Raw genomic sequence first — 27,609 nt, forward strand, 5'->3', positions numbered from 1 at the left:
AAGACTGACTCATCCTACTGTCTATGTTTTGAACCATTCCTGTGACACTAGTTATAGATTCCGATGCTTCACTTCAGGTTTACTGTATCCCTCTGACCTTCTTATTGACGATGAAACACCGAAAGTGCATCGGAATTAAATACAAAAGGCACAATGCCGACTTAAGTACAAGAAGACTGAACCTTCTTACTGTCCATGTTTTGAACCATTCCTGTGACACTAGTTATAGATTCCGATGCTTCACTTCAGGTTTACAGTACCCTTCTGACCTTCTTATTGACGATGAAACACAGAAATTGCAACGGAACTAAATACAAAAGGCACAATGCCAACTTAAGTACAAGAAGACTGACTCTTATTACTGTCTATTTTTTGAACCATTCCTGTGACACTGGTTATAGATTCCAATGTTTCACTTCAGGTTTACTGTATCCCTTGGACCTTCTTTTTTGACGATGAAACACAGAAATTGCATTGGAATTAGATACAAAAAGCACAATGCCGACTTCAGTACAAGAGGACCGACTCTTCTTACTGTCTATTCTTTGAACCATTCCATGACACTAGTTATAGATTCCGATGTTTCACTTCAGGTTTACTGTATACCTTGGACCTTCTTACTGACGACGAAACACAGAAATTGCATCGGAATTAAATGGAAAAGGCACAATGCCGACTTGAGTACAAGAAGACTGACCCGTCTTAATGTCTATGTTTGAACAATTCCTGTGACACTAGTTATAGATTCCGATTCTTCACTTCAGATTTACTGTATCCCTTGAACCTTCTTATTGACAACGAAACACAGAAATTGCATCGGAATTATAAAGAAATGGCACAATGCCGACTTAAGTACAAGACGACTGACCCTTCTTACTGTCTATGCTTTGAACCATTCCTGTGACACTAGTTATAGATTCCGATGCTTCACTTCATGTTTACAGTATCCCTTAGACCTTCTTATTGTCGATGAAACACAGAAACTGCATCGGAACTAAATAGAAAAGGCACAATGACGACTTAAATACAAGAAGACTGACTCTTCTTACTGTCTATGCTTTGAACTATTCCTGTGACACTAGTTATAGATTCCAATGTTTCACTTCAAGTGTACTGCATCCCTCTGACCTTCTTATCGACGATGAAACACAGATATTGCATCGGAATTAAATACAAAAGGCACAATGCCGACTTATGTACAAAAGACTGACTCATCTTACTGTCTATGTTTTGAACCATTCCTGTGAAACTAGTTATAGATTCCGATGCTTCACTTCATTTTTGCAGTATCCCTCTGACCTTCTTATTGACGACGAAACACAGAAATTGCATCGGAATTGAATAGAGGAGGCACAATGCCGACTTAAGTACAAGAAGACTGACTCTTCCTTCTGTTTATGTTTTGAACCATTCCTGTGACACTAGTTATAGATTCCGATGCTTCACCTCAGGTTTACTGTATCCCTCTGACCTTCTTATTGACGATGAAACACATAAATTTCATTGGAATTAGATACAAAAAGCACAATGCCGACTTCAGTACAAGAGGACCGACTCTTCTTACTGTCTATTCTTTGAACCACTCCTATGACACTAGTTATAGATTCCGATGTTTCACTTCAGGTTTACTGTATACCTTGGACCTTCTTACTGACGACGAAACACAGAAATTGCATCGGAATTAAATGGAAAACGCACAATGCCGACTTATGTACAAGAAGACTGACTCATCTTAATGTCTATGTTTGAACTATTCCTGTGACACTAGTTACAGATTCCGATGCTTCACTTCAGGTTTACTGTGTCCCTTGGACCTTCTTATTGACGACGAAACAAAGAAATTGCATCGGAATTAAATGGAAAAGGCACAATGCCGACTTGAGTACAAGAAGACTGACCCTTCCTATTGTATATGTTTTGAACCATTCCTGTGCGTTAGTTACAGATTCCGATGTTTCACTTCAGGTGTACTGCATCCCTCTGACTTTCTTAGTGACGATGAAACACTGAAATTGCACCGGAATTAAATACAAAAGGCACAATGCCGACTTAAGTACAAGAAGACTGATTCTTCTTACTGTCTATGCTTTGAACCATTCCTGAGACAATAGTTATAGATGCCGATGCTTCACTTCAGGTTTTTTGTATCCCTCTGACTTTCTTAGTGACGATGAAACACAGAAATTGCACCGGAATTAAATACAAAGGGCACAATGCCGACTTAAGTACAAGAAGACTGATTCTTCTTACTGTCTATGTTTTGAACCATTCCTGTGACACTAGTTATAGAGTCCGATGCTTCACTTCAAGTTTACTGTTTCCCTTGGACCTTCTTATTGACGATGAAACACAGAAATGGCATCGGAATTAAATACAAAAGATACAATGCTGACTTAAGTACAAGAAGACTGACTCATCTTACTGTCTATGTCTTTTAGAACAATTCCTGTGACACTAGTTATAGATTCCGATGCTTCACTTCAGGTTTACGGTATCCCTTGGACCTTCTTATTGACGATGAAACACAGAAATTGCATCGGAATTAAATAGAGAAGGCACAATGCCGACTTAAGTACAAGAAGACTGATTCTTCTTACTGTCTATGTTATGAACCATTCCTGTGACACTAGGTATAGTTCCCGATGCTTCACTTCAGGTGTACTGCATCCCTTGGACCTTGTTATTGTCGATGAAATACGGAAATTGCATCGGAATTAACTAGAAAAGGCACAATGCCGACTTAAGTACAAGAAAACTGACTCTTCTTACTGTCTACGTTTTGAACCATTCCCGTGACACTAGTTATAGATTCCGATGCCTCACTTCAGGTTTACTGTATCCCTCTGACATTCTTATTGACGATGAAACAGAGAAATTGCATCGGAATTAAATAGAAAAGGCACAATGTCGACTTAAGTACAAGAAGACTGACTCTTCCTACATTGTATGTTTTGAACCATTCCTGTGACACTAGTTATAGTTTCAGATGCTTCACTTCAGGTTTACTGTATCCCTTGGACCTTCTTATTGGCGATGAAACACAGAAATGGCATCGGAATTAAATACAAAAGATACAATGCTGACTTAAGTACAAGAAGACTGACTCATCTTACTGTCTATGTCTTTTAGAACAATTCCTGTGACACTAGTTATAGATTCCGATGCTTCACTTCAGGTTTACGGTATCCCTTGGACCTTCTTATTGACGATGAAACACAGAAATTGCATCGGAATTAAATAGAGAAGGCACAATGCCGACTTAAGTACAAGACGACTGAGCCTTCTTACTGTCTATGTTATGAACCAATCCTGTGACACTAGTTATAGATTCCGATGCTTCACTTCAGGTTTACTGTATCCGTTGGCCCTTCTTATTGACGATGAAACACAGAAGTTGCATCGGAATTAAATAGAAAATGCACGATGCAGTCTTAAGTACAAGAAGACTGACTCATCCTACTGTCTATGCTTTGAACCATTCCTGTGACACATAGATTCCGATGCTTCACTTCAGGTTTACTATATCCCTCTGACTTTCTTGGTAACGATGAAACACAGAAATTGCATCGGAATTAAATAGAAAAGGAACAATGCCGACTTAAGTACAAGAAGACTGACTCATCCTACTGTCTATGTTTTGAACCATTCCTGTGACACTAGTTATAGATTCCGATGCTTCACTTCAGGTTTACTGTATCCCTCTGACCTTCTTATTGACGATGAAACACCGAAATTGCATCGGAATTTAATACAAAAGGCACAATGCCGACTTAAGCACAAGAAGACTGACCCTTCTTACTGTCTATGTTTTGAACCATTCCTGTGACACTAGTTATAGATTCCGATGCTTCACTTCAGGTTTACAGTACCCCTCTGACGTTCTTATTGACGATGAAACACAGAAATTGCAACGGAACTAAATACAAAAGGCACAATGCCAACTTAAGTACAAGAAGACTGACTCTTATTACTGTCTATTTTTTGAACCATTCCTGTGACCACTGGTTATAGATTCCGATGTTTCACTTCAGGTTTACTGTATCCCTTGGACCTTCTTATTGGCGACGAAACACAGAAATTGCATCGGAATTAAATAGAAAAGGCACAATGCCGTCTTGAGTACAAGAAGACTGACCCTTCCAATTGTCTATGTTTCGAACCATTCCTGTGACACTAGTTATAGGTTCCGATGCTTCACTTCAGGTTTACTGTATCCCTCTGACCTTCTTATTGACGATGAAACACAGAAATTGCATCGGAATTAAGTAGAAAAGGCACAACGCCGACTTAAGTACAAGAAGACTGACTCTTCTTACTGTCTATGTTTTGAACCATTCCTGTGACACTAGTTATAGATTCCGATGCTTCACTTCAGGTTTACTGTATCCCTTGGACCTTCTTATTGGCGATGAACCACAGAAATTACATCTGAATTAAATACAAAAGGCACAATGCCGACTTATGTACAAGAAGACTGACTCATCTTAATGTCTATGTTTGAACTATTCCTGTGACACTAGTTATAGATTACGATGCTTCACTTCAGGTTTACTGTATCCGTTAGACCTTCTTATTGACGATGAAACACAGAAATTGCATCGGAATTAAATAGGAAAAGCACGATGCCGACTTAAGTACAAGAAGACTGACTCATCCTACTGTCTATGTTTTGAACCATTCCTGTGACACTAGTTATAGTTTCAGATGCTTCACTTCAGGTTTACTGTATCCCTCAGACTTTCTTGGTGACGATGAAACACAGAAATTGCATCGGAATTAAATAGAAAAGGAACATTGCCGACTTAAGTACAAGGAGACTGATTCTTCTTACTGTCTATGTTTTGAACCATTCCTGTGACACTAGTTATAGATTCCGATGCTTCACTTCAGGTTTACAGAATCCCTTGGACCTTCTTATTGAGGATGAAACACAGAAATGGCATCGGAATTAAATACAAAAGGCACAATGCGGACTTAAGTACAAGAAGACTGACTCTTCTTACTGTCTATGTTCTGAACAATTCCTGTGACACTAGTTATAGTTTCCGATGCTTCACTTCAGGTTTACTGTATCCTTTGGACCTTTTTATAGACGATGAAACACAGAAAATGGATCGGATTAAATACAAAAGGCACAATGCCGACTTAAGCACAAGAAACAGACTCTTCTTACTGTCTATGATTTGAACCATTCCTGTGACACTAGTTATAGATTCCGATGCTTCACTTCAGATTTACTGTATCCCTTTGACCTTCTTATTGACAACGAAACACAGAAATTGCATCGGAATTATAAACAAATGGCAGAATGCCGACTTAAGTACAAGAAGACTGACTCTTCCTACTGTCTATGTTTTGAACCATTCCTGTGACACTAGTTATAGATTCCGATGTTTGACTTCAGGTGTACTGCATCCCTCTGACCTTCTTATTGACGATGAAACACAGAAATTGCATTGGAATTGAATACAAGAGGAACAATGCCGACTTATGTACAAAAGACTGACTCATCTTACTATCTATGATTTGGACCATTACTGTAAAACTAGTTATAGATTCCGATGCTTCACTTCATTTTTACTGTATCCCTCTGACCTTCTTATTGACGACGAAACACAGACATTGCATCGGAATTGAATAGAAGGGGCACAATGCCGACTTAAGTACAAGAAGACTGACTCTTCCTACTGTCTATGTTTTGACCCATTCCTGTGACACTAGTTTTAGATTCCGATGCTTCACCTCAGGTTTACTGTATCTCTCTGACCTTCTTTTTTGACGATGAAACACAGAAATTGCATTGGAATTAGATACAAAAAGCACAACGCCGACTTCACTACAAGAGGACCGACTCTTCTTACTGTCTATTCTTTGAACCATTCCTATGACACTAGTTATAGATTCCGATGTTTCACTTCAGGTTTACTGTATACCTTGGACCTTCTTACTGACGACGAAACACAGAAATTGCATCGGAATTAAATGGAAAAGGCACAATGCCGACTTGAGTACAAGAAGACTGACCCGTCTTAATGTCTATGTTTGAACTATTCCTGTGACACTAGTTATAGATTCCGATGCTTCACTTCAGGTTTACTGTTTCCCTCTGACTTTCTTGGTATCGATGAAACACAGAAATTGCATCGGAAATAAATAGAAGAGCACAATGCCGACTTATGTACAAAAGACTGACTCATCTTACTGTCTATGCTTTGAACCATTCCTGTGACACTAGTTACAGATACCGATGCTTCACTTCATTTTTACTGTATCCCTCTGACCTTCTTATTGACGACGAAACACAGAAATTGCATCGGAATTGAATAGAAGAGGCACAAAGCCGACTTAAGTAAAAGAACACTGACTCTTCCAACTGTCTATGTTTTGAACCATCCCTGTTACACTAGTTATAGATTCCGATGCTTCACCTCAGGTTTACTGTATCTCTCTGACCTTCTTATTGACGATGAAGCACAGAAATTGCATTGGAATTAGATACAAAAAGCACAATGCCGACTTCAATACAAGAGGACCGACTCTTCTTACTGTCTATTCTTTGAACCATTCCTGTGACACTAGTTATAGATTCCGATGTTTCACTTCAGGTTTACTGTGTCCCTTGGACCTTCTTATTGACGACGAAACAAAGAAAGTGCATCGGAATTAAATGGAAAAGGCACAATGCCGACTTGAGTACAAGAAGACTGACCCTTCCTAGTGTATATGTTTTGAACCATTCCTGTGCGTTAGTTACAGATTCCGATGTTTCACTTCAGGTGTACTGCATCCCTCCGACCTTCTTATTGACGATGAAACACAGAAATTGCATCGGAATTAAATACAAAAGGCTCAATGCCGACTTATGTACAAAAAATTGACTCATCTTACTGTCTACGTTTTGAAACATTCCTGTGACACTAGTTATAGATTCCGATGCTTCACTTCAGGTTTACTACATCCCTTGGACCTTCTTATTGAGGATGAAACACAGAAATGGCATCGGAATTAAATACAAAAGGCACAATGCCGACTTAACTACAAGAAGACTGACTCTTCTTACTGTCTATATTTTTAACAATTCCTGTGACACTAGTTATAGATTCCGATGCTTCACTTCAGGTTTACTGTATCCCTTGGACCTTCTTATCGACGATGAAACACAGAAATTGCATCGGAATTAAATACAAAAGGCACAATGCCGACTTAAGCACAAGAAGACTGACTCTTCTTACTGTCTATGATTTGAACCATTCCTGTGACACTAGTTATAGATTCCGATTCTTCACTTCAGATTTACTGTATCCCTTGAACCTTCTTATTGACAACGAAACACAGAAATTGCATCGGAATTATAAAGAAATGGCACAATGCCGACTTAAGTACAAGACGACTGACCCTTCTTACTGTCTATGCTTTGAACCATTCCTGTGACACTAGTTATAGATTCCGATGCTTCACTTCATGTTTACAGTATCCCTTAGACCTTCTTATTGTCGATGAAACACAGAAACTGCATCGGAACTAAATAGAAAAGGCACAATGACGACTTAAGTACAAGAAGACTGACTCTTCTTACTGTCTATGCTTTGAACTATTCCTGTGACACTAGTTATAGATTCCAATGTTTCACTTCAAGTGTACTGCATCCCTCTGACCTTCTTATCGACGATGAAACACAGATATTGCATCGGAATTAAATACAAAAGGCACAATGCCGACTTATGTACAAAAGACTGACTCATCTTACTGTCTATGTTTTGAACCATTCCTGTGAAACTAGTTATAGATTCCGATGCTTCACTTCATTTTTGCAGTATCCCTCTGACCTTCTTATTGACGACGAAACACAGAAATTGCATCGGAATTGAATAGAAGAGGCACAATGCCGACTTAAGTACAAGAAGACTGACTCTTCCTTCTGTTTATGTTTTGAACCATTCCTGTGACACTAGTTATAGATTCCGATGCTTCACCTCAGGTTTACTGTATCCCTCTGACCTTCTTATTGACGATGAAACACATAAATTTCGCTGATATGAAACTTCCTGGCAGATTAAAACTGTGTGCCCGACCGAGACTCGAACTCGGAATTTCATTGGAATTAGATACAAAAAGCACAATGCCGACTTCAGTACAAGAGGACCGACTCTTCTTACTGTCTATTCTTTGAACCACTCCTATGACACTAGTTATAGATTCCGATGTTTCACTTCAGGTTTACTGTATACCTTGGACCTTCTTACTGACGACGAAACACAGAAATTGCATCGGAATTAAATGGAAAACGCACAATGCCGACTTATGTACAAGAAGACTGACTCATCTTAATGTCTATGTTTGAACTATTCCTGTGACACTAGTTACAGATTCCGATGCTTCACTTCAGGTTTACTGTGTCCCTTGGACCTTCTTATTGACGACGAAACAAAGAAATTGCATCGGAATTAAATGGAAAAGGCACAATGCCGACTTGAGTACAAGAAGACTGACCCTTCCTATTGTATATGTTTTGAACCATTCCTGTGCGTTAGTTACAGATTCCGACGTTTCACTTCAGGTGTACTGCATCCCTCTAACTTTCTTAGTGACGATGAAACACTGAAATTGCACCGGAATTAAATACAAAAGGCACAATGCCGACTTAAGTACAAGAAGACTGATTCTTCTTACTGTCTATGCTTTGAACCATTCCTGAGACAATAGTTATAGATGCCGATGCTTCACTTCAGGTTTTTTGTATCCCTCTGACTTTCTTAGTGACGATGAAACACAGAAATTGCACCGGAATTAAATACAAAGGGCACAATGCCGACTTAAGTACAAGAAGACTGATTCTTCTTACTGTCTATGTTTTGAACCATTCCTGTGACACTAGTTATAGAGTCCGATGCTTCACTTCAAGTTTACTGTTTCCCTTGGACCTTCTTATTGACGATGAAACACAGAAATGGCATCGGAATTAAATACAAAAGATACAATGCTGACTTAAGTACAAGAAGACTGACTCATCTTACTGTCTATGTCTTTTAGAACAATTCCTGTGACACTAGTTATAGATTCCGATGCTTCACTTCAGGTTTACGGTATCCCTTGGACCTTCTTATTGACGATGTAACACAGAAATTGCATCGGAATTAAATAGAGAAGGCACAATGCCGACTTAAGTACAAGAAGACTGATTCTTCTTACTGTCTATGTTATGAACCATTCCTGTGACACTAGGTATAGTTTCCGATGCTTCACTTCAGGTGTACTGCATCCTTTGGACCTTGTTATTGTCGATGAAATACGGAAATTGCATCGGAATTAACTAGAAAAGGCACAATGCCGACTTAAGTACAAGAAAACTGACTCTTCTTACTGTCTACGTTTTGAACCATTCCCGTGACACTAGTTATAGATTCCGATGCCTCACTTCAGGTTTACTGTATCCCTCTGACATTCTTATTGACGATGAAACAGAGAAATTGCATCGGAATTAAATAGAAAAGGCACAATGTCGACTTAAGTACAAGAAGACTGACTCTTCCTACATTCTATGTTTTGAACCATTCCTGTGACACTAGTTATAGTTTCAGATGCTTCACTTCAGGTTTACTGTATCCCTTGGACCTTCTTATTGGCGATGAAACACAGAAATGGCATCGGAATTAAATACAAAAGATACAATGCTGACTTAAGTACAAGAAGACTGACTCATCTTACTGTCTATGTCTTTTAGAACAATTCCTGTGACACTAGTTATAGATTCCGATGCTTCACTTCAGGTTTACGGTATCCCTTGGACCTTCTTATTGACGATGAAACACAGAAATTGCATCGGAATTAAATAGAGAAGGCACAATGCCGACTTAAGTACAAGACGACTGACCCTTCTTACTGTCTATGTTATGAACCAATCCTGTGACACTAGTTATAGATTCCGATGCTTCACTTCAGGTTTACTGTATCCGTTGGCCCTTCTTATTGACGATGAAACACAGAAGTTGCATCGGAATTAAGTAGAAAAAGCACGATGCAGTCTTAAGTACAAGAAGACTGACTCATCCTACTGTCTATGCTTTGAACCATTCCTGTGACACATAGATTCCGATGCTTCACTTCAGGTTTACTATATCCCTCTGACTTTCTTGGTAACGATGAAACACAGAAATTGCATCGGAATTAAATAGAAAAGGAACAATGCCGACTTAAGTACAAGAAGACTGACTCATCCTACTGTCTATGTTTTGAACCATTCCTGTGACACTAGTTATAGATTCCGATGCTTCACTTCAGGTTTACTGTATCCCTCTGACCTTCTTATTGACGATGAAACACCGAAATTGCATCGGAATTTAATACAAAAGGCACAATGCCGACTTAAGCACAAGAAGACTGACCCTTCTTACCGTCTATGTTTTGAACCATTCCTGTGACACTAGTTATAGATTCCGATGCTTCACTTCAGGTTTACAGTACCCCTCTGACTTTCTTATTGACGATGAAACACAGAAATTGCAACGGAACTAAATACAAAAGGCACAATGCCAACTTAAGTACAAGAAGACTGACTCTTATTACTGTCTATTTTTTGAACCATTCCTGTGACCACTGGTTATAGATTCCGATGTTTCACTTCAGGTTTACTGTATCCCTTGGACCTTCTTATTGGCGACGAAACACAGAAATTGCATCGGAATTAAATAGAAAAGGCACAATGCCGTCTTGAGTACAAGAAGACTGACCCTTCCAATTGTCTATGTTTCGAACCATTCCTGTGACACTAGTTATAGGTTCCGATGCTTCACTTCAGGTTTACTGTATCCCTCTGACCTTCTTATTGACGATGAAACACAGAAATTGCATCGGAATTAAGTAGAAAAGGCACAACGCCGACTTAAGTACAAGAACACTGACTCTTCTTACTGTCTATGTTTTGAACCATTCCTGTGACACTAGTTATAGATTCCGATGCTTCACTTCAGGTTTACTGTATCCCTTGGACCTTCTTATTGGCGATGAACCACAGAAATTACATCTGAATTAAATACAAAAGGCACAATGCCGACTTATGTACAAGAAGACTGACTCATCTTAATGTCTATGTTTGAACTATTCCTGTGACACTAGTTATAGATTACGATGCTTCACTTCAGGTTTACTGTATCCGTTAGACCTTCTTATTGACGATGAAACACAGAAATTGCATCGGAATTAAATAGGAAAAGCACGATGCCGACTTAAGTACAAGAAGACTGACTCATCCTACTGTCTATGTTTTGAACCATTCCTGTGACACTAGTTATAGTTTCAGATGCTTCACTTCAGGTTTACTGTATCCCTCAGACTTTCTTGGTGACGATGAAACACAGAAATTGCATCGGAATTAAATAGAAAAGGAACATTGCCGACTTAAGTACAAGGAGACTGATTCTTCTTACTGTCTATGTTTTGAACCATTCCTGTGACACTAGTTATAGATTCCGATGCTTCACTTCAGGTTTACAGAATCCCTTGGACCTTCTTATTGAGGATGAAACACAGAAATGGCATCGGAATTAAATACAAAAGGCACAATGCGGACTTAAGTACAAGAAGACTGACTCTTCTTACTGTCTATGTTCTGAACAATTCCTGTGACACTAGTTATAGTTTCCGATGCTTCACTTCAGGTTTACTGTATCCTTTGGACCTTTTTATAGACGATGAAACACAGAAAATGGATCGGATTAAATACAAAAGGCACAATGCCGACTTAAGCACAAGAAACAGACTCTTCTTACTGTCTATGATTTGAACCATTCCTGTGACACTAGTTATAGATTCCGATGCTTCACTTCAGATTTACTGTATCCCTTTGACCTTCTTATTGACAACGAAACACAGAAATTGCATCGGAATTATAAACAAATGGCAGAATGCCGACTTAAGTACAAGAAGACTGACTCTTCCTACTGTCTATGTTTTGAACCATTCCTGTGACACTAGTTATAGATTCCGATGTTTGACTTCAGGTGTACTGCATCCCTCTGACCTTCTTATTGACGATGAAACACAGAAATTGCATTGGAATTAAATACAAGAGGAACAATGCCGACTTATGTACAAAAGACTGACTCATCTTACTATCTATGATTTGGACCATTACTGTAAAACTAGTTATAGATTCCGATGCTTCACTTCATTTTTACTGTATCCCTCTGACCTTCTTATTGACGACGAAACACAGACATTGCATCGGAATTGAATAGAAGGGGCACAATGCCGACTTAAGTACAAGAAGACTGACTCTTCCTACTGTCTATGTTTTGACCCATTCCTGTGACACTAGTTTTAGATTCCGATGCTTCACCTCAGGTTTACTGTATCTCTCTGACCTTCTTTTTTGACGATGAAACACAGAAATTGCATTGGAATTAGATACAAAAAGCACAATGCCGACTTCAGTACAAGAGGACCGACTCTTCTTACTGTCTATTCTTTGAACCATTCCTATGACACTAGTTATAGATTCCGATGTTTCACTTCAGGTTTACTGTATACCTTGGACCTTCTTACTGACGACGAAACACAGAAATTGCATCGGAATTAAATGGAAAAGGCACAATGCCGACTTGAGTACAAGAAGACTGACCCGTCTTAATGTCTATGTTTGAACTATTCCTGTGACACTAGTTATAGATTCCGATGCTTCACTTCAGGTTTACTGTTTCCCTCTGACTTTCTTGGTAACGATGAAACACAGAAATTGCATCGGAAATAAATAGAAGAGCACAATGCCGACTTATGTACAAAAGACTGACTCATCTTACTGTCTATGCTTTGAACCATTCCTGTGACACTAGTTACAGATACCGATGCTTCACTTCATTTTTACTGTATCCCTCTGACCTTCTTATTGACGACGAAACACAGAAATTGCATCGGAATTGAATAGAAGAGGCACAAAGCCGACTTAAGTAAAAGAACACTGACTCTTCCTACTGTCTATGTTTTGAACCATCCCTGTTACACTAGTTATAGATTCCGATGCTTCACCTCAGGTTTACTGTATCTCTCTGACCTTCTTATTGACGATGAAGCACAGAAATTGCATTGGAATTAAACACAAAAGGCACAATGCCGACTTATGTATAAAAGACTGACTCGTCTTACTGTCTATGTTTTGAACCATTCCTGTGAAACTAGTTATAGATTCCGATGCTTCACTTCATTTTTGCAGTATCCCTCTGACCTTGTTATTGACGACGAAACACAGAAATTGCATCGGAATTGAATAGAAGAGGCACAATGCCGACTTAAGTACAAGAAGACTGACTCTTCCTTCTGTTTATGTTTTGAACCATTCCTGTGACACTAGTTATAGATTCCGATGCTTCACCTCAGGTTTACTGTATCCCTCTGACCTTCTTATTGACGATGAAACACATAAATTTCATTGGAATTAGATACAAAAAGCACAATGCCGACTTCAGTACAAGAGGACCGACTCTTCTTACTGTCTATTCTTTGAACCACTCCTATGACACTAGTTATAGATTCCGATGTTTCACTTCAGGTTTACTGTATACCTTGGACCTTCTTACTGACGACGAAACACAGAAATTGCATCGGAATTAAATGGAAAACGCACAATGCCGACTTATGTACAAGAAGACTGACTCATCTTAATGTCTATGTTTGAACTATTCCTGTGACACTAGTTACAGATTCCGGTGCTTCACTTCAGGTTTACTGTATCCTTTGGACCTTCTTATTGACGATGAAACACAGAAATAGCATCGGAATTAAATAGAAAACGCACAATGCCGACTTAAGTACAAGAAGGCTTACTCATCCTACTGTCTATGCTTTGAACCATTCCTGTGACAATAGTTATGGATGACGATGCTTCACTTCAGGTTTACTGTATCCCTCTGACTTTCTTACTGACGATGAAACACTGAAATTGCACCGGAATTAAATACAAAAGGCACAATGTCGACTTAAGTACAAGAAGACTGATTCTTCTTACTGTCTATGTTTTGAACCATTCCTGTGACACTAGTTATAGCTTCCGATGCTTCACTTCAAGTTTACTGTTTCCCTTGGACCTTCTTATTGAGGATGAAACACAGAAATGGCATCGAAATTAAATTCAAAAGGCACAATGCCGACTTAAGCACAAGAAGACTGAATCTTCTTACTGTCTATGTTTTGAACCATTCCTGTGACACTAGGTATAGCTTCCGATGCTTCACTTCAGGTGTACTGCATCCCTTGGACTTTGTTATTGTCGATGACAGACGGAAATTGCATCGGAATTAACCAGAAAAGGCACAATGCCGACTTAAGTACAAGAAGACTGACTCTTCTTACTGTCTATGTTTTGAACCATTCCCGTGACACTAGTTATAGATTCCGATGCCTGACTGCAGGTTTACTGTATCCCTCTGACATTCTTATTGACGATGAAACAGAGAAATTGCATCGGAATTAAATAGAAAAGGCACAATGTCGACTTAAGTACAAGAAGACTGACTCTTCCTACTTTCTATGTTTTGAACCATTCCTGTGACACTAGTTATAGATTCCGATGTTTCACTTCAGGTTTACTGTATCCCTTGGACATTCTTACTGGCGACGAAACACAGAAATTGCACCGGAATTAAATGGAAAAGGCACAATGCCGACTTGAGTACAAGAAGACTAACCCTTCTTATTCTCTATGTTTTGAACCGTTCCTGTGGCACTAGTTATAGATTCCGATGTTTCACTTCAGGTGTACTGCATCCCTCCGACCTTCTTATTGACGATGAAACACAGAAATTGCATCGGAATTAAATACAAAAGGCTCAATGCCGACTTATGTACAAAAGACTGACTCATTTTACTGTCTATTTTTTAACCATTCCTGTGACAATTGTTATAGATTCCGATGTTTCACTTCAGGTTTACTGTATCCCTTGGACCTTCTTATTGACGAAGAAACACAGAAATTGCATCGGAAATAAATAGAAAAGGCACAATGCCGACTTAAGTACAAGAAGACTGACTCTTCTTACTGTCTATGCATTGAACCATTCCTGGGACACTAGTTATAGATTCCGATGTTCCACTTCAGGTTTACTGTATCCTTCTGACCTTCCAATTGATGATGAAACACAGAAATTGCATCGGAATTAAATAGAAATGGCACAATGCCGACTTAAGTACAAGAACACTGACTCTTCTTTCTGTCTATCTTTTGAACCATTCCTGTGACACTAGTTATAGATTCCGATGCTTCACTTCAGGTTTACTGTGTCCCATGGACCTTCTTATTGGCGATGAACCACAGAAATTATATCGGAATTAAATACAAAAGGCACAATGCCGACTTATGTACAAGAAGACTGACTCATCTTAATGTCTGTGTTCGAACTATTCCTGAGACACTAGTTATAGATTACGATGCTTCACTTCAGGTTTACTGTATCCGTTGGACCCTCTTATTGTCGATGAACCACAGAAATTGCATCTGAATTAAATAGAAAAAGCACGATGCCGACTTAAGTACAAGAAGACTGACTCATCCTACTGTCTATGTTTTGAACCATTCCTGTGACACTAGTTATAGATTCCGATGCTTCACTTCAGGTTTACTGTATCCCTCTGACCTTCTTATTGACGATGAAACACCGAAAGTGCATCGGAATTAAATACAAAAGGCACAATGCCGACTTAAGTACAAGAAGACTGAACCTTCTTACTGTCCATGTTTTGAACCATTCCTGTGACACTAGTTATAGATTCCGATGCTTCACTTCAGGTTTACAGTACCCTTCTGACCTTCTTATTGACGATGAAACACAGAAATTGCAACGGAACTAAATACAAAAGGCACAATGCCAACTTAAGTACAAGAAGACTGACTCTTATTACTGTCTATTTTTTGAACCATTCCTGTGACACTGGTTATAGATTCCAATGTTTCACTTCAGGTTTACTGTATCCCTTGGACCTTCTTTTTTGACGATGAAACACAGAAATTGCATTGGAATTAGATACAAAAAGCACAATGCCGACTTCAGTACAAGAGGACCGACTCTTCTTACTGTCTATTCTTTGAACCATTCCATGACACTAGTTATAGATTCCGATGTTTCACTTCAGGTTTACTGTATACCTTGGACCTTCTTACTGACGACGAAACACAGAAATTGCATCGGAATTAAATGGAAAAGGCACAATGCCGACTTGAGTACAAGAAGACTGACCCGTCTTAATGTCTATGTTTGAACTATTCCTGTGACACTAGTTATAGATTCCGATGCTTCACTTCAGGTTTACTGTATCCGTTGGACCTTCTTATTGACGATGAAACACAGAAATTGCATCGGAATTAAATAGAAAAAGCACGATGCAGACTTATGTACAAGAAGACTGACTCATCCTACTGTCTATGTTTTGAACCATTCCTGTGACACTAGTTATAGATTCCGATGCTTCACTTCAGGTTTACTGTTTCCCTCTGACTTTCTTGGTAACGATGAAACACAGAAATTGCATCGGAATTAAATAGAAGAGGCACAATGCCGACTTATGTACAAAAGACTGACTCATCTTACTGTCTATGCTTTGTACCATTCCTGTGACACTAGTTACAGATACCGATGCTTCACTTCATTTTTACTGTATCCCTCTGACCTTCTTATTGACGACGAAACACAGAAATTGCATCGGAATTGAATAGAAGAGGCACAAAACCGACTTAAGTAAAAGAACACTGACTCTTCCTACTGTCTATGTTTTGAACCATCCCTGTTACACTAGTTATAGATTCCGATGCTTCACCTCAGGTTTACTGTATCTCTCTGACCTTCTTATTGACGATGAAGCACAGAAATTGCATTGGAATTAGATACAAAAAGCACAATGCCGACTTCAATACAAGAGGACCGACTCTTCTTACTGTCTATTCTTTGAACCATTCCTGTGACACTAGTTATAGATTCCGATGTTTCACTTCAGGTTTACTGTGTCCCTTGGACCTTCTTATTGACGACGAAACAAAGAAATTGCATCGGAATTAAATGGAAAAGGCACAATGCCGACTTGAGTACAAGAAGACTGACCCTTCCTATTGTATATGTTTTGAACCATTCCTGTGCGTTAGTTACAGATTCCGATGTTTCACTTCAGGTGTACTGCATCCCTCCGACCTTCTTATTGACGATGAAACACAGAAATTGCATCGGAATTAAATACAAAAGGCTCAATGCCGACTTATGTACAAAAGATTGACTCATCTTACTGTCTACGTTTTGAACCATTCCTGTGACACTAGTTATAGATTCCGATGCTTCACTTCAGGTTTACTATATCCCTTGGACCTTCTTATTGGGGATGAAACACAGAAATGGCATCGGAATTAAATACAAAAGGCACAATGCCGACTTAACTACAAGAAGACTGACTCTTCTTACTGTCTATGTTTTTAACAATTCCTGTGACACTAGTTATAGATTCCGATGCTTCACTTCAGGTTTACTGTATCCCTTGGACCTTCTTATCGACGATGACACACAGAAATTGCATCGGAATTAAATACAAAAGGCACAAAGCCGACTTAAGCACAAGAAGACTGACTCTTCTTACTGTCTATGATTTGAACAATTCCTGTGACACTAGTTATAGATTCCGATTCTTCACTTCAGATTTACTGTATCCCTTGAACCTTCTTATTGACAACGAAACACAGAAATTGCATCGGAATTATAAAGAAATGGCACAATGCCGACTTAAGTACAAGACGACTGACCCTTCTTACTGTCTATGCTTTGAACCATTCCTGTGACACTAGTTATAGATTCCGATGCTTCACTTCATGTTTACAGTATCCCTTAGACCTTCTTATTGTCGATGAAACACAGAAACTGCATCGGAACTAAATAGAAAAGGCACAATGACGACTTAAGTACAAGAAGACTGACTCTTCTTGCTGTCTATGCTTTGAACTATTCCTGTGACACTAGTTATAGATTCCAATGTTTCACTTCAAGTGTACTGCATCCCTCTGACCTTCTTATCGACGATGAAACACAGATATTGCATCGGAATTAAATACAAAAGGCACAATGCCGACTTATGTACAAAAGACTGACTCATCTTACTGTCTATGTTTTGAACCATTCCTGTGAAACTAGTTATAGATTCCGATGCTTCACTTCATTTTTGCAGTATCCCTCTGACCTTCTTATTGACGACGAAACACAGAAATTGCATCGGAATTGAATAGAAGAGGCACAATGCCGACTTAAGTACAAGAAGACTGACTCTTCCTTCTGTTTATGTTTTGAACCATTCCTGTGACACTAGTTATAGATTCCGATGCTTCACCTCAGGTTTACTGTATCCCTCTGACCTTCTTATTGACGATGAAACACATAAATGTCATTGGAATTAGGTACAAAAAGCACAATGCCGACTTCAGTACAAGAGGACCGACTCTTCTTACTGTCTATTCTTTGAACCACTCCTATGACACTAGTTATAGATTCCGATGTTTCACTTCAGGTTTACTGTATACCTTGGACCTTCTTACTGACGACGAAACACAGAAATTGCATCGGAATTAAATGGAAAACGCACAATGCCGACTTATGTACAAGAAAACTGACTCATCTTAATGTCTATGTTTGAACTATTCCTGTGACACTAGTTACAGATTCCGATGCTTCACTTCAGGTTTACTGTGTCCCTTGGACCTTCTTATTGACGACGAAACAAAGAAATTGCATCGGAATTAAATGGAAAAGGCACAATGCCGACTTGAGTACAAGAAGACTGACCCTTCCTATTGTATATGTTTTGAACCATTCCTGTGCGTTAGTTACAGATTCCGATGTTTCACTTCAGGTGTACTGCATCCCTCTGACTTTCTTAGTGACGATGAAACACTGAAATTGCACCGGAATTAAATACAAAAGGCACAATGCCGACTTAAGTACAAGAAGACTGATTCTTCTTACTGTCTATGCTTTGAAATATTCCTGAGACAATAGTTATAGATGCCGATGCTTCACTTCAGGTTTACTGTATCCCTCTGACTTTCTTAGTGACGATGAAACACAGAAATTGCACCGGAATTAAATACAAAGGGCACAATGCCGACTTAAGTACAAGAAGACTGATTCTTCTTACTGTCTATGTTTTGAACCATTCCTGTGACACTAGTTATAGAGTCCGATGCTTCACTTCAAGTTTACTGTTTCCCTTGGACCTTCTAATTGACGATGAAACACAGAAATGGCATCGGAATTAAATGCAAAAGATACAATGCTGACTTAAGTACAAGAAGACTGACTCATCTTACTGTCTATGTCTTTTAGAACAATTCCTGTGACACTAGTTATAGATTCCGATGCTTCACTTCAGGTTTACGGTATCCCTTGGACCTTCTTATTGACGATGAAACACAGAAATTGCATCGGAATTAAATAGAGAAGGCACAATGCCGACTCAAGTACAAGAAGACTGATTCTTCTTACTGTCTATGTTATGAACCATTCCTGTGACACTAGGTATAGTTTCCGATGCTTCACTTCAGGTGTACTGCATCCCTTGGACCTTGTTATTGTCGATGAAATACGGAAATTGCATCGGAATTAACTAGAAAAGGCACAATGCCGACTTAAGTACAAGAAAACTGACTCTTCTTACTGTCTACGTTTTGAACCATTCCCGTGACACTAGTTATAGATTCCGATGCCTCACTTCAGGTTTACTGTATCCCTCTGACATTCTTATTGACGATGAAACAGAGAAATTGCATCGGAATTAAATAGAAAAGGCACAATGTCGACTTAAGTACAAGAAGACTGACTCTTCCTACATTCTATGTTTTGAACCATTCCTGTGACACTAGTTATAGATTCCGATTTTTCACTTCAGGTTTACTGTATCCCTCTTACCTTCTTATTGACGATGAAACACAGAAATTGCATCGGAATTATATAGAAAAAGCACAATGCTGACTTAAGTACAAGAAGAATGACTCATCTTACTGTCTATGATTTGAACCATTAATGTGACACTAGTTATAGATTCCGATGCTTCACTTCAGGTTTTCTGTATCCCTCAGACCTTCTTATTGACGACGAAACACAGAAATTGCATCGGAATTGAATAGAAGAGGCACAATGCCGGATTAAGTACAAGAAGACTGACTCTGCTTACTGTCTATGTTCTGAACCATTCCTGTGACACTAGTTATAGATTCCGATGCCTCACTTCAGGTTTACTGTATCTCTCTGACCTCCTTATTGACGATGAAACACAGAAAGTGCATTGGAATTAGATACAAAAAGCACAATGCCGACTTCAGTACAAGAGGACCGATTCTTCTTACTGTCTATTTTTAGAACCATTCCTGTGACACTAGTTATAGATTCCGATGTTTCACTTCAGGTTTACTGTATCCCTTGGACCTTCTTACTGACGATGAATTACAGAAATTGCATCGGAATTAAATACAAAAGGAACAATGCCGACTTAAGTACAATTAGACTGACTCTTCTTACTGTCTATGCTTTGAAAAATTCCTGTGACACTAGTTATAGATTTTGATGCTTCACTTCAGGTTTACTGTGTCCCTCTGTCCTTCGTATTGACGACGAAACACAGAAATTGCAACGGAATTAAATACAAGAGGCACAATGCCGACTTAAGTACAAGAAGACTGACTCTTCTTACTGACAATGATTTGAACCATTCCTGTGACACTAGTTATAGATTCCGATGCTTCAATTCAGGTTTACTGTATCCCTCTGACCTTCTTATTGCCCATGAAACACAGAAATTGCATCGGAATTAAAAACAAAAGGCACAATGCCGACTTAAGTACAAGAATACCCGACTCTTCCTACTCTCTATGTTTTAACCATACCTGTGACACTAGTTATAGATTACGATGCTTCACTTCAGGTTTACTGTATCCCTCTAACCTTCTTATTGACGATGAAACACAGAAATTGCATCGGAATTAAATACAAAAGGCACAATGCCGACTTAAGTACAAGAAGACTGACTCTTCTTACTGTCTATGTTTTGACCATTACTGTGACACTAGTTATAGATTCCGATGCTTCACGTCAGGTTTACTGTATCGCTCTGACCTTCTTATTGACGACGAAACACAGAAATTGCATCGGAATTAATAAGAAAACCCACAATGCCGACTTGGGTACAAGAAGACTGACCCTTCCTATTGTCTACGTTTTGAACCATTCCTGTGACACTAGTTATACATTCCGATGCTTCACTTCAGTTTTACTGTATTCCTGTGACCTTCTTATTGACGATGAAACACAGAAATTGCATCGGGATTAAATAGAAAAGGCACAATGCCGACTTAAGTACAAGAAGACTGACTCTTCTTACTGTCTATGTTTTGACCATTCCTGTGACACTAGTTATAGATTCCGATGCTTCACTTCAGGTTTACTGTATCCCTTGGACTTTCTTATTGACGACGAAACACAGTAATTGCATTGGAATTAAATAGAAAAGGCACAATGCCGACTTAAGTACAAGATGACTGACTCATCCTACTGTCTATGTTTTGAACCATTCCTGTGACACTTGTTATAGATTCCGATGCTTCACTTCAGGTTTACTGTATCTCTCTGACCTTCTTATTGACGATGAAACACAGAAATTGCATTGGAATTAGATACAAAAAGCACAATGCCGACTTCAGTACAAGAGGACCGACTCTTCTTACTGTCTATTCTTTGAACCATTCCTGTGACACTAGTTATAGATTCCGATGTTTCACTTCAGGTTTACTGTATCTCTCTGACCTTCCTATTGACGATGAAACACAGAAATTGCATTGGAATTAGATACAAAAAGCACAATGCCGACTTCAGTACAAGAAGACTGACCCTTCCTATTGTCTATGTTTTGAACCATTCCTGTGACACTAGTTATAGATTCCGATGCTTCACTTCAGGTTTACTGTATCCCTCTGACCTTCTTATTGACGATGAAACACATAAATTGCATCGGAATTACATTGAAAAGGCACAATGCCGACTTAAGTACACGAAGACTGACTCTTCTTATTGTCTATGTTTTGAACCATTCCTGTGACACTAGTTATATATTCCGATGCCTCACTTCAGGTTTACTGTATCCCTTGGACCTTCTTATTGACGATGAACCACAGAAATTACATCGGAATTAAATACAAAAGGCACAATGCCGACTTATGTACAAGATAACTGACTCATCTTAATGTCTATGTTTGAACTATTCCTGTGACACTAGTTAAAGATTCCGATGCTTCACTTCAGGTTTACTGTATTCGTTGGACCTTCTTATTGACGATGAAACACAGAAATTGCATCGGAATTAAATAGAAAAGGCACAATGCCGACTTAAGTACAAGAAGACTTACTCATCCTACTGTCTATGCATTGAACCATTCCTGAGACAATAGTTATAGATGTCGATGCTTCACTTCATGTTTTCTGTATCCCTCTGACTTTCTTAGTGACGATGAAACACAGAAATTGCACCGGTATTAAATACAAAAGGCACAATGCCGACTTAAGTACAAGAAGACTGATTCTTCTTACTGTCTATGTTTTGAACCATTCCTGTGACACTAGTTATAAAGTCCGATGCTTCACTTCAAGTTTACTGTTTCCCCATGGACCTTCTTATTGAGGATGAAACACAGATATGGCATCGGAATTAAATACAAAAGGCACAATGCCGACTTAAGTACAAGAAGACTGACTCATCTTACTGTCTATGTCTTTTAGAACAATTCCTGTGACACTAGTTATAGATTCCGATGCTTCACTTCAGGTTTACGGTATCCCTTGGACCTTCTTATTGACGATGAAACACAGAAATTGCATCGGAATTAAATAGAGAAGGCACAATGCCGACTTAAGTACAAGAAGACTGATTCTTCTCACTGTCTATGTCTTGAATCATTCCTGTGACACTAGTTACAGCTTCCGATGCTTCACTTCAGGTGTACTGCATCCCTTGGACCTTGTTATTGTCGATGAAAGACGGAAATTGGATCGGAATTAACTAGAAAAGGCACAATGCCGACTTAAGTACAAGAAGACTGACTCTTCTTACTGTCTATGTTTTGAACCATTCCCGTGACACTAGTTATAGATTCCGATTTTTCACTTCAGGTTTACTGTTTCCCTCTGACCTTCTTATTGACGATGAAACACAGAAATTGCATCGGAATTAAATAGAAAAAGCACAATGCTGACTTAAAGGTAAGAAGACTGACTCATCTTACTGTCTATGATTTGAACCATTCCTGTGACACTAGTTATATATTCCGATGCTTCACTTCTGGTTTTCTGTATCCCATGGACTGTCTTATTGACGATGAAACACAGAAATTGCATCGAAACTAAATACAAAAGGCACAATGCCGACTTTAGTACAATTAGACTGACTCTTCTTAGTGTCTATGCTTTGAAAAATTCCTGTGACACTAGTTATAGATTCCGATGCTTCACTTCATTTTTACTGTGTCCCTCTGTCCTTCGTATTGACGACGAAACACAGAAATTGCAACGGAATTAAATACAAAAGGCAAAATGCCGACTTAAGTACAAGAAGACTGACTCTTCTTACTGTCTATGCTTTGAAAAATTCCTGTGACACTAGTTATAGATTTTGATGCTTCACTTCAGGTTTACTGTGTCCCTCTGTCCTTCGTATTGACGACGAAACACAGAAATTGCAACGGAATTAAATTCAAAATGCAAAATGCCGACTTAAGTACAAGAAGACTGACTCTTCTTACTGACAATGATTTGAATTATTCCTCTGACACTAGTTATAGATTCCGATGCTTCAATTCAGGTTTACTCTATCCCTCTGACCTTCTTATTGCCCATGAAACACAGAAATTGCATCGAAATTAAATACAAAAGGCACAATGCCGACTTAAGTACAAGAATACCCGACTCTTCCTACTCTCTATGTTTTAAACCATTCCTGTGACACTAGTTATAGATTACGATGCTTCACTTCAGGTTTACTGTATCCCTCTGACCTTCTTATTGACGTTGAAACAAAGAAATTGCATCGGAATTAAATACAAAAGGCACAATGCCGACTTAAGTACATGAAGACTGACTCTTATAACTGTTTACGTTTTGAACCATTCCTGTGACACTTGTTATAGATTCCGATGCTTCACTTCAGGTTTACTGTATCCCTTGGACCTTTTTATTGACGATGAAACACAGAAATTACATCTGAATTAAATACAAAAGGCACAATGCAGACTTATGTACAAAGGACTGATTCGTCTTTCTGTCTATGTTTTGAACCATTCCTGTGACACTAGTTATAGATTCCGATGCTTCACGTCAGGTTTACTGTACCGCTCTGACATTCTTATTGACGACGAAACACAGAAATTGCATCGGATTTAATAAGAAAAGGCACAATGCCGACTTGAGTACAAGAAGACTGACCCATCCTATTGTCTACGTTTTGAACCATTCCTGTGACACTAGTTATAGATTCCGATGCTTCACTTCATTTTTGCAGTATCCCTCTGACCTTCTTATTGACGACGAAACACAGAAATTGCATCGGAATTGAATAGAAGAGGCACAATGCCGACATAAGTACAAGAAGACTGACTCGTCCTTCTGTCTATGTCTTGAACCATTCCAGTGACACTAGTTATAGATACCGATGCTTCACCTCAGGTTTACTGTATCCCTTGGACCTTCTTATCGACGATGAAACACAGAAATTGCATCGGAATTAAATACAAAAGGCACAATGCCGACTTAAGCACAAGAAGACTGACTCTTCTTACTGTCTATGACTTGAACCATTCCTGTGACACTAGTTATAGATTCCGATGCTTCACTTCAGGTGTACTGCATCCCATGGACCTTGTTATTGTCGATGAAAGACGGAAATTGCATCGGAATTAACTAGAAAAGGCATAATGCCGACTTAACTACAAGAAGACTGACTCTTCTTACTGTCTATGCTTTGAACCATTCCCGTGACACTAGTTATAGATTCCGATTTTTCACTTCAGGTTTACTGTTTCCCTCTGACCTTCTTATTGACGATGAAACACAGAAATTGCATCGGAATTAAATAGAAAAAGCACAATGCTGACTTAAGTGTAAGAAGACTGACTCATCTTACTGTCTATGATTTGAACCATTCCTGTGACACTAGTTATAGATTTTGATGCTTCACTTCAGGTTTACTGTGTCCCTCTGTCCTTCGTATTGACGACGAAACACAGAAATTGCAACGGAATTAAATACAAAAGGCAAAATGCCGACTTAAGTACAAGAAGACTGACTCTTCTTACTGTCTATGCTTTGAAAAATTCCTGTGACACTAGTTATAGATTTTGATGCTTCACTTCAGGTTTACTGTGTCCCTCTGTCCTTCGTATTGACGACGAAACACAGAAATTGCAACGGAATTAAATACAAAAGGCAAAATGCCGACTTAAGTACAAGAAGACTGACTCTTCTTACTGACAATGATTTGAATTATTCCTCTGACACTAGTTATAGATTCCGATGCTTCAATTCAGGTTTACTGTATCCTTCTGACCTTCTTATTGCCCATGAAACACAGAAATTGCATCGGAATTAAATACAAAAGGCACAATGCCGACTTAAGTACAAGAATACCCGACAATTCCTACTCTCTATGTTTTAAACCATTCCTGTGACACTAGTTATAGATTACGATGCTTCACTTCAGGTTTACTGTATCCCTCTGACCTTCTTATTGACGATGAAACACAGAAATTGCATCGGAATTAAATACAAAAGGCACAATGCCGACTTAAGTACAAGAAGACTGACTCTTATTACTGTTTACGTTTTGAACCATTCCTGTGACACTAGTTATAGATTCCGATGCTTCACTTCAGGTTTACTGTATCCCTTGGACCTTTTTATTGACGATGAAACACAGAAATTACATCTGAATTAAATACAAAAGGCACAATGCAGACTTATGTACAAATGACTGATTCGTCTTTCTGTCTATGTTTTGAACCAATAATGTGACACTAGTTATAGATTCCGATGCTTCACGTCAGGTTTACTGTATCGCTCTGACCTTCTTATTGACGACGAAACACAGAAATTGCATCGGATTTAATAAGAAAAGGCACAATGACGACTTGAGTACAAAAAGACTGACCCTTCCTATTGTCTACGTTTTGAACCATTCCTGTGACACTAGTTATACATTCCGATGCTTCACTTCAGGTTTACTGTATTCCTGTGACCTTCTTATTGACGATGAAACACAGAAATTGCATCGGGATTAAATAGAAAAGGCACAATGCCGACATAAGTACAAGAAGACTGACTCTTCTTACTGTCTATGTTTTGAACCATTCCTGTGACACTAGTTATAAATTCCGATGCTTCACTTCATTTTTGCAGTATCCCTCTGACCTTCTTATTGACGACGAAGCACAAAAATTGCATCGGAATTGAATAGAAGAGGCACAATGCCGACTTAAGTACAAGAAGACTGACTCTTCCTTCTGTCTATGTTTTGAACCATTCCAGTGACACTAGTTATAGATTCCGATGCTTCACCTCAGGTTTACTGTATCCCTTGGACCTTCTTATCGACGATGAAACACAGAAATTGCATCGGAATTAAATACAAAAGGCACAATGCCGACTTAAGCACAAGAAGACTGACTCTTCTTACTGTCTATGACTTGAACCATTCCTGTGACACTAGTTATAGATTCCGATGCTTCACTTCAGAAGTACTGCATCCCTTGGACCTTGTTATTGTCGATGAAAGATGGAAATTGCATCGGAATTAACTAGAAAAGGCACAATGCCGACATAACTACAAGAAGACTGACTCTTCTTACTGTCTATGTTTTGAACCATTCCCGTGACACTAGTTATAGATTCCGATTTTTCACTTCAGGTTTACTGTTTCCCTCTGACCTTCTTATTGACGATGAAACACAGAAATTGCATCGGAATTAAATAGAAAAAGCACAATGCTGACTTAAGTGTAAGAAGACTGACTCATCTTACTGTCTATGATTTGAACCATTCCTGTGACACTAGTTATATATTCCGATGCTTCACTTCTGGTTTTCTGTATCCCTTGGACTGTCTTATTGACGATGAAACACAGAAATTGCATCGAAATTAAATACAAAAGGCACAATGCCGACTTTAGTACAATTAGACTGACTCTTCTTAGTGTCTATGCTTTGAAAAATTCCTGTGACACTAGTTATAGATTTTGATGCTTCACTTCATTTTTACTGTGTCCCTCTGTCCTTCGTATTGACGACGAAACACAGAAATTGCAACGGAATTAAATACAAAAGGCAAAATGCCGACTTAAGTACAAGAAGACTGACTCTTCTTACTGCCTATGCTTTGAAAAATTCCTGTGACACTAGTTATAGATTTTGATGCTTCACTTCAGGTTTACTGTGTCCCTCTGTCCTTCGTATTGACGACGAAACACAGAAATTGCAACGGAATTAAATTCAAAATGCAAAATGCCGACTTAAGTACAAGAAGACTGACTCTTCTTACTGACAATGATTTGAATTATTCCTCTGACACT

The sequence above is a fragment of the Schistocerca americana genome, chromosome 10 (assembly GCF_021461395.2).
Source record: "Schistocerca americana isolate TAMUIC-IGC-003095 chromosome 10, iqSchAmer2.1, whole genome shotgun sequence".
NCBI classification, from domain to species: Eukaryota; Metazoa; Arthropoda; class Insecta; order Orthoptera; family Acrididae; genus Schistocerca; species Schistocerca americana.